The 13,703-nt window shown below is 39.8% G+C and overlaps 1 long non-coding RNA gene across 1 annotated transcript in view; it reads left to right on the forward strand.

Annotated features, from left to right (window-relative positions):
* LOC112443504 (uncharacterized) overlaps positions 1-13,703 on the forward strand; it is a 730,208-nt gene that overhangs the window by 493,342 nt on the left and 223,163 nt on the right. The window contains exon 6 of the long non-coding RNA XR_009492349.1: positions 4,208-4,307. This is a non-coding gene — a long non-coding RNA (uncharacterized lncRNA). The remainder of the gene's footprint in view (positions 1-4,207; positions 4,308-13,703) is intronic.

The following is a 13,703-nucleotide window of genomic DNA, read 5'->3' on the forward strand; positions in this document are numbered from 1 at the left end:
GATATGAAGAACAGATTTTTGGACTCTGTGGGAGAAGGTGAGGGTGGGATGATTTGAGAGAATAACATTGAAACATGTATATTACCATATGTGAAATAGATGACCAGTCCAAGTTCAATGCATGAAACAGGGCACTCTCAAAGCCGGGGCACTGGGACAACCCAGAGGGATGGATGGGGGGGGGGAATGTGGGAGGGGGTTAGGGACCAGGGGACACATGTACGCCCGTGGCTGATTCCTGTGAATGTATGCAAAAACCACCACAACATGGTGAAGTAATTAGCCTCCAATTAAAATAAATTAATTCATTTAAAAGAAAGTGGTATGCATGTTAAGGGATCATGTATAACCTTGGGATAATGGAATTATTCTGTGATTTAATTGTGATGATTTCTGAAGAATTTGAAGTTAAAATCCTGTCAAATGGATAGACTTCAAATGGTTTGTTTTATTGTTTTTTAATCACCTCATTAATGTTGATTAGAAAATGGGAACAATGACAGCTAATTATATAAAAGCCACACAGATTCAATGATTTCACGTAGATAACTTTTAAGTACATTAATTTGACTATACGTTATTGGGCTCCCCACGTGGCAACTGGTGGGAAAGAACCTGCCTGCCAGTGCAGGAGATGTAAGACGAGGCTTCAGTCCCTGGATCAGGAAGATCCCCTGGAGGAGGGCATGGCAACCCACTCCAGTATTCTTGCCTCGAGGACCCCATGGGCAGAGGAGCCTGTCCATAGGTCGGAAAGAGTTGGACACAGCTGAACTGACTGAGCATGCCATGTACTCACACATTATTAATTAGAGAAATTTTACTGTCTCTGAACTTGAAAACAAACTAGAATGTACAATCCAGTGAAACTACGTGAATAAAATTGTTAACATATCCACAAAAATAGAACTGTTTCCAGTGATTTTTGAAAGACTAGTGACTGTATTCTTTGTGAAATATATTATTTTTATTTTTTACTTATTTTAATTGAGTTATTGATATATAACGTTGTATTAGTTTCAGATATACAGCAACATAATTGGATAATTGGAAATTTGTATATATTGTGAAATGATCACTGCAATAAGACTAGTTAATATCCATCATCACAAAGAGTTACAGTTTTTTTTTTCTTGCGGTGATAACTTTTAGGATTTACTCTCTAAGCAATTTTCAAATATGCAATACAGTATAATAAATTCTGGTCACCTTGCTATACCTTACATCCCCATGACTTACTTATAACTGGAATTTTGTATCTTTTGGTCATCTTAACCAATTTTTTTATCTACCTGGTCTGTATCTGTGAACTTGCTTTTGTTTGTTTTTTTTTTAATTTGTTTTCTGCTTCCATGTACAAGTGAGATCATGATATTTGACTTATTTCACTCAGCATAGTGACCTCCAAGTCCACCCATGTATTCTCAAATGGCAAAATTTCCTTTCTTTTATTGCTGAATAGTATTCCATTGTGTTATAAATAAAGATGGACTGAACATGGGGGTGCATATATCTTTTTGATTTAGTGCTTCTGTGAGATATATGTCAAAGACAAAACAGGGGCACAGTTTTCAACAGCACAGAATAATTTGATTTTAGGAATCATGTTGGTTTTGCCATCTTGAAACCATAATATTTAAATTACAGGCTAAAGTAAGTAAACAGTTATGCAATTATAATTGGAAACAAATGGATTTCCAATGCAAGAGAAAAGTACAATTATAAAATTTAAGAACATATTAAGTAAATCTTTTATGGCTTAATTTGAATTGGATGTCTCAGTATTAACTCATAACTTTTTAAAGATGATTTTGTTATCGCTACATTGAAAAAGCCTGGAGGCACTAACTTCTCAGGACCAATGATCATTCCTAGCATTTCTGTTTTATTCCCTAATACCATATCTCATTCAAGGAATTTAGGGTTCTTTGGAGAAATGACTGATTTTATCTCTGGTGCAGAGAATGCTCTGGCTGTTCCTGGGATATCGTAGATATACTTTTCAGTCCGGATGTACTGGAAAGCTGAGAATATTTAAGGACAAATGTGGTCATTAAAAAAGACATAGAGCCAGTTTAAAGTGCTCCTAGTGTCCACAGTTGATTTAACTCAAGTAACAGTAAGAATAACTTTAATTAATTGCACTGGAGCATTATTGATATATTAAATAAGTCTATATCATTCTCAAAAAAGAAAAATCCAAAGTAAAGCCAAATAGTGACAGCAATTTAAAACTGGTTTTTAAAATTTTTATTTTATATTGAGTAATTAGAATAGGTATGCAAATATCTATTCTGTTTTAGAGTTCTAAATAGATACTTATTCTGCCTTCCTTCTGTCAGCTTCATGTCAGGGTGATTGAATGAAAGCTCTATTTCTTCCTTTTTTTTTCTTTTATTTAATAGATGACTTCTTGAATAATACAAATAAAACAAAAGAGAAACAAAACAGACAAATGACGCTTTGAATTCCCCAGTGACATGTTAAGGCCATCAGGGAACATCACCTAAATCATTTTATCCATGAGTAATTGATAAGGAATCAGGTATGCATGCTGTGTCATGTGGGCTTCCCTAGTAACTCAGATGTACTGTCTCTGTGTACTATGCTGGTAGCACGTCAGGAAATGTCGTTCTTCAAAGGCAAGATCAGGCTGTCACTACCTTAACCTGGAAGGTTTGGGGCTGGGGTAGATCCAGACGTTACGTTCCTTTTGACATTATCTAATAGGAAAGTGAAGTCGCTCACTCTTGTCTGACTCTTTGTGACCCCATGCACTACAGCCTGCCAAGTTCCTCCCTCCACGGGATTTCCTAGTCAAAATACTGAGGCATGTTGCCATTCCCTTCTGCAGGGGATCTTCCTGACCCAGGGATCGAACCCGGGTCTCCTGCACTGCAGGCAGACTTTTTACTGTCTGAACCACCAGGGAAGCCCATGTTGAGCCACCAGGGAAGCCCAAGAGCACAGCATTACCAGGCAAATAGTTTTTCCAAAATGTCTAACTTGAATCCAGTCAGGGCTTTACCCCTTACCTCTGGTTTGTATGAAATACAGGAGAAAAAAACAAGTTAAATGCCAGCATAAACACACACACACATACACGCATGCGTGCGTGCGCACACACACACACACACACACACACACACACACACTTCAGGCAAATCCAGAACCTGCCCAGTATCTTTAACTATTAATACAATATGGGGGAGGGAGAGGAACAATGGGGTGACAGGATCCTTATAAGATTAAAAATGATATAACCTATTTTAAAGATTGAACCTTATTTGAACAAACCAGTTATAAAAGACTTCTGAGGGACAACTATGGCTTCCTGGTGGCTCAGATGGTAAAGAATCCACCTTCAATTCAGGAGACTTGGGTTCTATCCCTGGTTTGGGAATGTTCCCTGGGGAGGAGAATGGCAGCCCACTCCAGTATTCTTGCTTGGAGAATCCCATGGATAGAGGAGCTTAGGGGGCTACAGTGCATAGAGCCGCAAAGAGTCAGATGTGAATGAGCGACTACACCTTTTCTTCTTCTTATATTAATATGATGCAGGAATTTGACATTTAGAAAATATCTCTCGTGTTCTGTATATTTATAGTGTTGTGTTAGATAAGAAAATGCACTTGTTTTTCCAAGATTACTGAAGTATTTGAAAAATGAAGTATGTCTATAAATTACTTTAAAATATTTAGTCAGAAACGTTTTGGAAGCATGTGTGGTAAATGCTTTCTATACTTTGCTGAATCCTTGAAAAGTTTCTTAATAAAAATTTGTAAAAAGCCATGTATAATTTTCCGTGATCACCCTATCCAATTACTTCACCCCATCACCTCATTTTCTCCATGGCATTAACCAAAATTGTGCTATGTTTTACTTTCTGAGGATTCTGACTCCTCCCCACCGCCACCACCAGAATGTTCATTTGGTTGGGATTGGGGAACTCTTTGTTACTACTAACCAATAGAGTTCTGAGAATGGTGCCTGAGACATAGCATGGCAGATATTTTTTTAAGTCAATTATAATAGAAGAACACATTATGAATGGATAGTTAAGTTTGAGGAGGATTAGGAAATATGAAGAAGAGTGAGATATAAGAATTCAGCTTATAAGAATTCAGTAATTAGGCAGTGAGATACCCCCTGAAGACTTTACAGCAGGGCAGTGATGTAACCCAAATTATATGATTTCTGCACACAGAGGGTTTGTGATCCTTGTGGATTCCGGTGCTTTGCAGAGGAAGCAGGGCAGGAGGGCAGCAAGTCTCTGTGAATTCCCACTACAGTTTCGTGACTTACAGGTAAAATTTTATGGGACGGCTTAGAGTGGTGTAATGATTCCTGTACCTATAACCTGTGTAAATGTTAAATTGAAAGAGATTTCTGAATTTTTCATGAAAAGTTGATGCAAGAAACTGATTTCATCTCAACTTAAAAAACCCAGGTAGAGTTTCTGAAATTACTGACATTTAATAATAATCCCTTGAGACACACTGTTAATTTTCTATGGTTGTAACATGTCATATTTCATACTTCCCCAAAGATAACTTCTGTTCTCTTTCAGTGTTTCTTGAGAGCATCTATAACTAATTAGTTCTGCTTTATTCTTTTGATTCCTCTTCACATGATGAAGAATAGTATAAAAATGTGTTGTTTTAATGTCCCAGCTAACAAACTTTTCTAATTGTGTTTTGTAAATATAAATACCACAGATTCTGTAAAATCAGTGAGTTAAAGGATTACTGGGTCATTCATATAATGATCAATGAATAACGGTTCCTCCTAGCTCCAGTCTTTCTTTCTAGACCCACTTTCTTTAGGACAAATGTCCGAGCTAATGATATCGGACTATACGAGATGGCATTTGTGTTATACATGGTCCTATCATGGTAACTTCTGGGCTACTGGCCTCAAGAAGCATGGACAGCAAGCAGAAACTTTTCAAATTGTACCGAGAGTTCAGCCTAGTAAATTAATTATTGAAGAGTCACTCCCAAATGCTGTTGACATGTGTGTAGTTTGACAGGCTTCTGTAACATCTAGTCCTTTCAGGAAAGTAATTCTGTAAGGAAATTGCTTGCAATAGAGGTTGTGGGACTCAGCTGGGTGACAGCCATGTCATGACAATCAATATGGGGACAAAAACATCAAATATTAATGAAAGATAGATTTGTTCATGCACAGGATTGGTATTTTTTTTGTAAATGCTATTTTACTTCCATCAACCACTTTCCAGCCAAATGCTGGGTATAAGCTCACTGAAACTAAATTCAAGGTGACATTTCTCATTTCAATTGTTTCCTAAAGTGTCTCCCTCCTCTTTTTTCCCCACCTCTTGTCGAGAACTGCAGGCAACATAATGAAATACTCTGTCAACTACAGAGTCTAGGATCTGGAGAGGAAGGAAAGAATTTTGTTGAGTTTTCTGAATATAGAATCCATCCTACTTTGAAAGTCAGCATGAGGCTTTGAGGAGGATCTTGGCCTCAGAAAAAGACATTATCAAGATAGTTTAAAAGAAGTCCAAAATTTCATTTCACAAATTAGCTGCTAATGACTGGACATTTTCAAGTTAAGAGTCATAGGGAAAATTATCATAATATCTAATGCTTACTGATACTTTGCTGAATACTGTTAAAGAACACAATTTCTGAAGAACTGGTGCCCATTTGTAATCAATCATATTTATAGATCTAATACACATTTTGTTTTTTATTGCTTCTTTTACAGAATATGAAAATAGCCATAAAAATTCATAAGGGGGCAATAAGAATAATTGGTGCTTCTCCAACTGGTAACAACTTGTTGAACTGTTTCTGGATTGGCCATTTTGACTGAGTTGAACAATTAATAAGAACTATCTTGAAGGGCTGTCTAAGGGAATTGAGCTGGTCACGTTCATTGAAACAAATAGATGGCACTTCTCTTCAGAAACATGAAATACTTGCCAATTATTGCCACTTTGATCTATTTCCCAGAGACTCTTAACATTCTGATTTTTATCTTGGTTTTAAACAGATGAAAATTGCTCATTTTGCTATGGAATGCGCTGAATAGAATCCATTATTCTTAGTCTTTAACAACTAAAGATGGCATATTTGATTAATAAGAATAAATACAACTTTAGACTGATCATGGTATTTTGTTAACCTCAGTCTGAGCTCACAGAAACTCAGATGAGTGACCAGGAGATGCGAGAGTAGACACTATTCCAATGGAAAGTTTCTTTGGGGACTCAGGTTCTAGGTGGTGGCCTGGGATAAGAGGAGTGAGAGATTGGGAGAGAATTTTCCCTCCTTTCCTGCCCTACCTCTCTTTCTCTCATTGCTCTTCCCTCCTCTTGGGTACACAGAATAATGACCCATCAAAAATGTCCACATTCTAGCCCCAGACCTATGGATAAATTACCTTATGTGGCAAAAGGGATGTAGCAGGTGCAGTTAAATTAAGGATGTTGAAATGCTGTAGAGTTGCCTGGATCATCCAGGTAGGCCCAGTGTAATCCCAAAGCTCTTTATAAATGGGTCCAAGTTGGAGGAGAGATTGAAGTGATACCATCACTGGAGGGAGGCCCCAAGTCAAGGAATGAGGGCAACTTCTAGAGGCTGGGAGAAGCAAGGACAGATTCTCCCCTGGAGCCTCCAGAAGGAACTCAGCCCTGCCACCATCTTGATTTTAGCTGTGGAAGACTGGTGTTTGGGCTTCTGAGGTGTAAGTGAACAACTCATGCCATGTGGGATACATGTGAAGGGCCAGAGATGGGGCACAGACAGAAAACGTTCTCTACTTATGCAGTTGTTTTGAAGGGTATAGGCAGGGGTCAGAGGAAGTGGAGACTGTATCACCAGGTTGGTTTTTGAAGGTCTTATGAAGGAGGTGACATATACATGGAGTTGCCAAGACTGGAAAGGGGCTCCATGCAGTGGAGCTGTGCATGGGTTGGGGTGAGTAGGGGGTAGTGACCATCTGTCTGTTTGGAAGAGCCAGAAGGAGGAGCAGGAAGAATAGGAAAAGGTGGTCCAGGCTGCTTTCTAATATCACTTGTCCAAACATAATCATCCTTTTAACCTCTTCCAGGAAAACAAACAAACAGAAACACCTCTCATACACAAGACTTAAAGCGCTTCTCTAAAATTTAGCTTAAGCTGCCAAAATTCCTGTTCTTCAAGAAGTGGAGGTCTGATTAATTGGCTTGGTTCCAAGTTCTGTTCTGTGTTGGGTAACACTACTGTCTGATGATATAAAGGGCTGAGAACCACAGAGGGCTGGCTGGGCTGGCTTGGCCTTAAACCCAGCAGTCAGGGAGACTATAGCTGCTGTGCATAGCCTCTTATCTCATGTTGGCTGCATAATCAGAGGCTCAGTGGATGATGCAGGTGCTTGTCTTTCTGTCCTCTTTCCACCTTTATATTTTAGTGCTCTTAACCCCAGGCTTTGCTAATAGAAAGTTGAAGATAGAGGGGGAATCTTAGATAATCCAAGTCACTGAATGCTCCCCTTTGTCTTGTCCAGGTCACTATGGCCAGTGGGTACCTTTTGACTTGATTGACCTGGAAAATTGCCTTTAAAAAAAAAAAAAAACTGTGTTTGAGGTTTTGCAAGGCAATGCATTCATAGTAATAGGAAGAACTAGGATAACACTTGAGAGTAAATAAGATAAAATAATGAGTAATTGCTTTGTTTCTCGTATCACTGCAATCTTAAAATTATCCTCTGATTTTTTGATTGTCTGTCTCACCACCTATTTACTCCTTGACTTGTCCCGTTTATTCTACCTGCTTTCTCAAAGGTCCCTGATAACCCTCCTGGTAATTAAATTCAGTAACTTTCTGCTCCTCACTATTTTTCATGTGGACATCACTTCCTTCTTAAAATATATTTCACTGGTATCATCTCTGATATTTTATTGCTGGTTTTTTTTTTGCTTATTTTTCTGGATTTCCTTCCTCTTTTCTACATATTCCTCCTCTGGCTCTTATTTCACCCTTAAATGCAAGGATTCTATTAATACTGGGATCCTCCCTTGATAAAGATTTCTTTTTTTTTTTTTCCATACTTTTGACCTGACTATATGTCATATAACTGTCATTTCTTTGTGTACTTTCTTCTCTCTAAAGCTGAACTCGGTTGAGCTGAATTTCTAGTTGTCTGTAATAGACAGTTGCATCCAGTTGTCCTTCTGGCACCTGTTAGTGTGTTGAAAAACTCTAGGTAGATACAGCCCCTGAACCATGCTCTTCCATGATGCAGACATTTAAATTCCTGTGTGTAGATCAAGGGTGTCACATATCTTAAGTTCTAGGACTCCGAGCAGTAGTCAGCGTCCTAGACCAGTGTCATACGGGCCTAGCAGGTCGGAGTCCAGTGACCTAGGAGTTCTGTCACTGCAAGCTGCTAATACAACAGTCCTCTCTAGACTGATTTCTGGCAGAATCATTGGAAATGATTCTAGGAGTTATGTAGAGTGTGAGTTACATAGAGGCATATATTTTTATAACACTGTGTCCGCTCACAATGGATACATCATTGTACTTTCAAAAGAAGGGTCAGCCCCACCATGTCCATCCTTACTGGGGTATGTCTTATCCATTCCCTTCCCTGCCTTCTCTTCCTCTGCTACTGCTGCTGCTGCTAAGTCACTTCAGTCGTGTCCGACTGTGTGTGACCCCATAGACGGCAGCCCACCAGGCTCTGCTGTCCCTGGGATTCTCCAGGCAAGAACACTGGAGTGGGTTGCCATTTCCTTCTCCATCTTCCTCTGCTACTGCTGGCCAAATGTCATCTGAGAAGACATGCAAGAAGTCATGAAGGCTTCCTCCACCTTTCCTTGCCTTGCCTCTTGCAAATGAAGGTCACTGGAATTTGCAGAAAATGGAACACAGTAACTTGAACTTTAGACATGGTCAGATGAGGATTGTGGGGTTCAGCCATCCGGTGGGCCTCCAGCTATGCACTGCTTCTGTGCCTCCCAGACTGGCCTTTTTCTTTCCCTAGGCTCTCTCAGTATGTCCTTTATTTTTGCCAGTGGAATCACTGACCATCCAGTTACCCAAACTTTGTACTCTGGAGCTGCCTTTGCTTCTGGTTAGGATGCTATTGAAATACTATAGCTGCATGGTAATAAGGATCTGTCTAAATGGCATTGAAGTCATGGATGTGGAAATGGAAAGGGAGGGATAAGTACAGGAAAGAAATTAAGTGATGAATTTAATGAGACTTGAGAGTTCATTATGAAGTCAGGGTGAAAGAGAAGGTGGAGTCAGATGGCAATAATAGTTAACATCCATGGAACCCTTACTTATGTGCTGGGCATTATTCCAAGTTCTACACATATCATCTCCATTTGGCAGTTGTAAATAGCTTAATGTTGAAGTTTAACATGAACCAGCTGGTGGTATAAGTCAATGCCACCCCAAAGAAAATCCATGGATCAGTGTAGGTCCACAAACTGTTGCTATTGATCCATGTTGCCCTGAGGATAAAAACTAAAAGGATTAGAAACTTTGATTATAAGATGATAGAGTGACTTTGTGTAATAGCACAACCCTGATTTATATGTTTTGTGCCTTTCCTATTTCACGCAATTCATTAAAAAAATTTTTTTTTATTTAGGAAGGGATCATCTAGAGGATGTCTTGAGCCTTAATCACCACCTGCCACTAAATTCATTGTTTTGTTTGTTTACTCTAAGTAGTAGTTACTACTTCTAGTAATACTGTTGATTGGGTCTCATCTAAATAGTTTTTGTCTATAAACCTTTCTTCATTGGTACCAAATGGTCCCACGGTTTTCAAGATAAATAATCCAAAGAGGTTTTATGGACACTCATAGTTGAGTTGGGTAAAGGGAAGGAAATATTGGAAGTTGGTTCAGTTTGTCTTTGAGGACAGACTCAGTCTGGTCTATCCAGAACTGCGAAGGAGGGTGTTTTTTGTAAAGGTGGTGTGGGGCGTCTTATCACCACATTTGAGTCTGTTCATCTGAATTCAGTACAATTGAGTCCCTGATGACCTATAGATCTAACTCTTCTTGACTTTGTCTTGAATCAGCTGGAAGGGGCCAGGATGACCCTTATGAGAAAGAAGAGAGCCTTGGAGACCAAACTCATGGTCTGTCTGATGATAACAGGTAGTTTCTGTTGAGCACTTGGTATATGTGGGCTTGTGTCCATAGATGGAGTTAGCTACATAATCCCCAACTCTCTCTCACTGGCCTTGAACCTGAACAGCAATTGTGAGCATCACTCTGTTTGTTTCCCTTGGCTGGCTTTAATTATTTACATGATTTGCCTGGCCCCTATAATGTCTAATATTTTTAGAAGTTTTCTTTTAGAAATAAACTTTTGTATCTTAAAAACAAACACAAAAACAGTGCTACTTCTTAACACAAAATTTGATCCAGCAGAGGGTTTAAAGAGCTAACTTTCAGATCTCAGCTCAGTCGTGTATTAGCTGTGGCAGAGAGGCGGCTAGTCTCTATTGCTGATGGCCTCTGCTCACAATGGTGTGTTCCTGCTGGGAAGTGGTTATCCAGCCAGACATTATTACATTTTTGAGTTCCTTTGCATGTAGGTGGAACCATGTGATTTGTGCCAGGAAATGAAATGTGAGAGGCAATGATGCATGCCACATTCTGACCTAAGAAGTTTCTAAGAATAGGGTATGTTTCCTTCACACTTTGTTCACTCTGTGATGCTCTCCTCAGCCATGTGTTGAAGGCTTTTGTTTCCTAAGTTGCTCTTAACCTGGACTCCTGAGTAATTGCATGAAAATGAGCCTCCCAACCAGGATGGGGCTTGCCTGACCTGAAATATTTGAATTAGACTTTAATTGGAGAAAGAAATGCCCTTTTAATAAGTAGGTCACTGAGATTTTAGGACAGCCTGGTATAGAAATTAGCTTCTTGACTAAGGTGCTGGCTGTGTGACCTTGGGTGGGTTACTTTGCATTTTCATCCCTCAGTTTCCTCATCTGTGTAGAATGGAGAGAAAAGTATAGTCTACCTCATAAAGCTGTGAGATTTAAATCGGGGTTATTTGTATAAAAGAGTGTCTGCCTGCCACATTGTAGGCATTCAGGAAATCTTAGCTGTTGTCCTTTGCTTCATGGTTATTTCTGTTCATTAATCGAGCCAAGACTGGTCTTTGTGGAAATGGGACTCAGCCTGTTTCATCCCCAAATATAGTGAGACCACAAAGCCAATGTGGTAAAATGTAGTATCTCCCTCCTCAAATCCAAGTAGCAGCAGAAAATCCACCAGAAAAGTAGAAAATTTTATTGATTGTATTTTAATTTGCTACAATTAGCTAGATAATTGAATTGGACTTTCTTGAAATGGTTATCAGCTCAGTTGTGTCCAGCTCTTTGTGACTCCATAGACTGTAGCCTGCCAGGCTCCTCTGTCTGTGGGATTTTCCAGGTAAGAATTCTGGAGTGGGTTTCCATGCCCTTCTCCAGAGGTTCTTCTCAACCCAGGAATCGAACCCAGGTCTCCCATGCTGCAAGCCAATTCTTTACCATCTGAGCCATTAGGGAAGCCCAGGATAACTGAGTAAGACTTCCTTGAAATAGCTGTCCTGTCAGTTTATTTTTCTTGGGCTGAGCCTATCAGCCATCAAGCAGATGGCCAAGGGAAAATATGTCAAATTCCACTGAAAACAGATACATCATATTATTCTTTTCACCGTTGAGCAGGCACAGTGCCGTGGTGGGGAGTAGCCTTCGATTGTGTTGACTGTCTCTGGCATCTGACCCTCCTGTGACTGCATTTATGTGGCCCAGAACCTTGGTACAGAGAATTTTCCATTGTGCAGCTTATCTAAGTGGCTGGGGCTCCTAGATTCTGGGTCTCTTCACATTCCACCCTGCCCCCTCCTCTGTAGCTTCTCTGGTCCACCCAGTGTTAGCTAGGTAGAGCCAGGAAGCAGCATTTGGGGAAGCATAGCCTTGCTGCTGTGATGGCGAAGACACAGGAAGAGGAGAGAGTAGGAAGTTTGGAGCAGCCACACCCAGGAAACTCCAGCCATTTATAGTAATCTGTCCTATAGGGCAACGAGTACCAGTTTCTCCCTGTTGAAGCTGTATAAGAACTGTGATCATTTCCGCTTAGACCCACCCAACCCCCTTTGTCTGACTCACTCACTCTTTTTTCCCTATCAAGTTTATTGGAGTCCGTATGCCTTCTTCACTGAATATAGTTCTTGTCTTGACTTAATATAGTTCAAAAATCAACTCTGGCTTTACTTAAACTCAAACAGAACCCACAAGTGGCTGCCCACCCCCCCACCCCCAATCCATGAAGTATTTTTAAATTAAAGGACCACTGGGAGACCCGGGCCCTTCGTCAGGACCTAGGGCATGTCCCTCATGTCTCTTCCATCCACATGCTGATTTCTCCTCACATTCAGAAGGCAGCTCTGGAGGGAGCCTGTCAGCTTGGGGAAGGAAACCAAGCAGATAATCAGGAAATCAAGTATTCACCGGGAATGGGTATTTGGAGTGCAGCAAGTTCAATTTGGCAGATAATTTGCTTCCCACACTCAGCTTTACCTACAGCACAATGAAACACATTTCAATCTAAAATTGCCTCCTAACTCCAATCAGCATTAATTTAATAATACATATTCAACAGATATAAACACTTCCAATGACTGGAAAAATAGTACAGATCCACATGTGTTTATGCTGATATTGGAGTCTAAATACGATTTCTTTCAGAGACAGCAATGGAAGTGTTTCTCTGCTTCCCACCCCCGCCTCCCAAAGGTGAAAATGCAATTTGCAAATTGCTGAGGGATTTACTATTGGCAGGGTTGAGAGCCCTGCGATACTTAGTTTTTCTGTTTGTTCACTAGCACTTATTCTGCTGGGCCTCACTGTGGTCCCGTGACTTTCTTCTCTAGTTAGAAAGCAGTTCTGCCTCTTTTAGTTGGTTCCAAGAGGCTCAGCTTGATCATCAGTGGTGATTTTATTTTCTTCTTTGTTGAAGAAGGTGGGAAACTGAGAAAGTATTAGCATATTCTTGCCACCTTAGGCAAGGGTGCTATGCAAAAGCCTTTAGAACCAAGAGAACATCCAGAAATGGGGAGACTCCACGGAGTCCTGCCTAGAAGTTACACTGCCCCCCAGGCCTCAGGACATCCCCAAGTAGAGCTTCCACTCTGGCAAAAATGTGAAAGACTTAATACTCCCCAGGAACTCAGATGGCTTTTTGTTGTTGTTAAAAGAAAGAGTTTAACAGTTGAAAAACTAATTAAAAAAAAAATGAGGCTTTACTACAAAAGCAAATGGTAATGATTGCAGCAGCAGGAGTCTTATACCCTTAACTCTTGTCATAGTCTTATTTTCACAGGTTAAACATGTGACCTTGATACACATATAACATGAACATGTGACAATTTAACTTAACTCATTCCTAAGGACACAGATGAGATGTTCAAGCTGATTATAAGAACAGTTGAGAAATTGGACATCTATATGAACTTAGAAATGTTAGCCTGAGTTTGCCAGGTTTGATACAAAGGCTGATTAATGTATATAGAATAATAAAAACCTTAATGTATGGGGATATCTTTTGTACTGGGCATAAATTAACAAGTTAACACGTAACTTTACAGTGTCTTGAGCTCCAATCAGATAGTAAACAGTTGTGTCAAACACAAGTACAGTCTTCCAGAGAGCTAAATAATTCCTCGCAAG

Source organism: Bos taurus, chromosome 22 (assembly GCF_002263795.3).
Source record: "Bos taurus isolate L1 Dominette 01449 registration number 42190680 breed Hereford chromosome 22, ARS-UCD2.0, whole genome shotgun sequence".
Taxonomy (NCBI): domain Eukaryota; kingdom Metazoa; phylum Chordata; class Mammalia; order Artiodactyla; family Bovidae; genus Bos; species Bos taurus.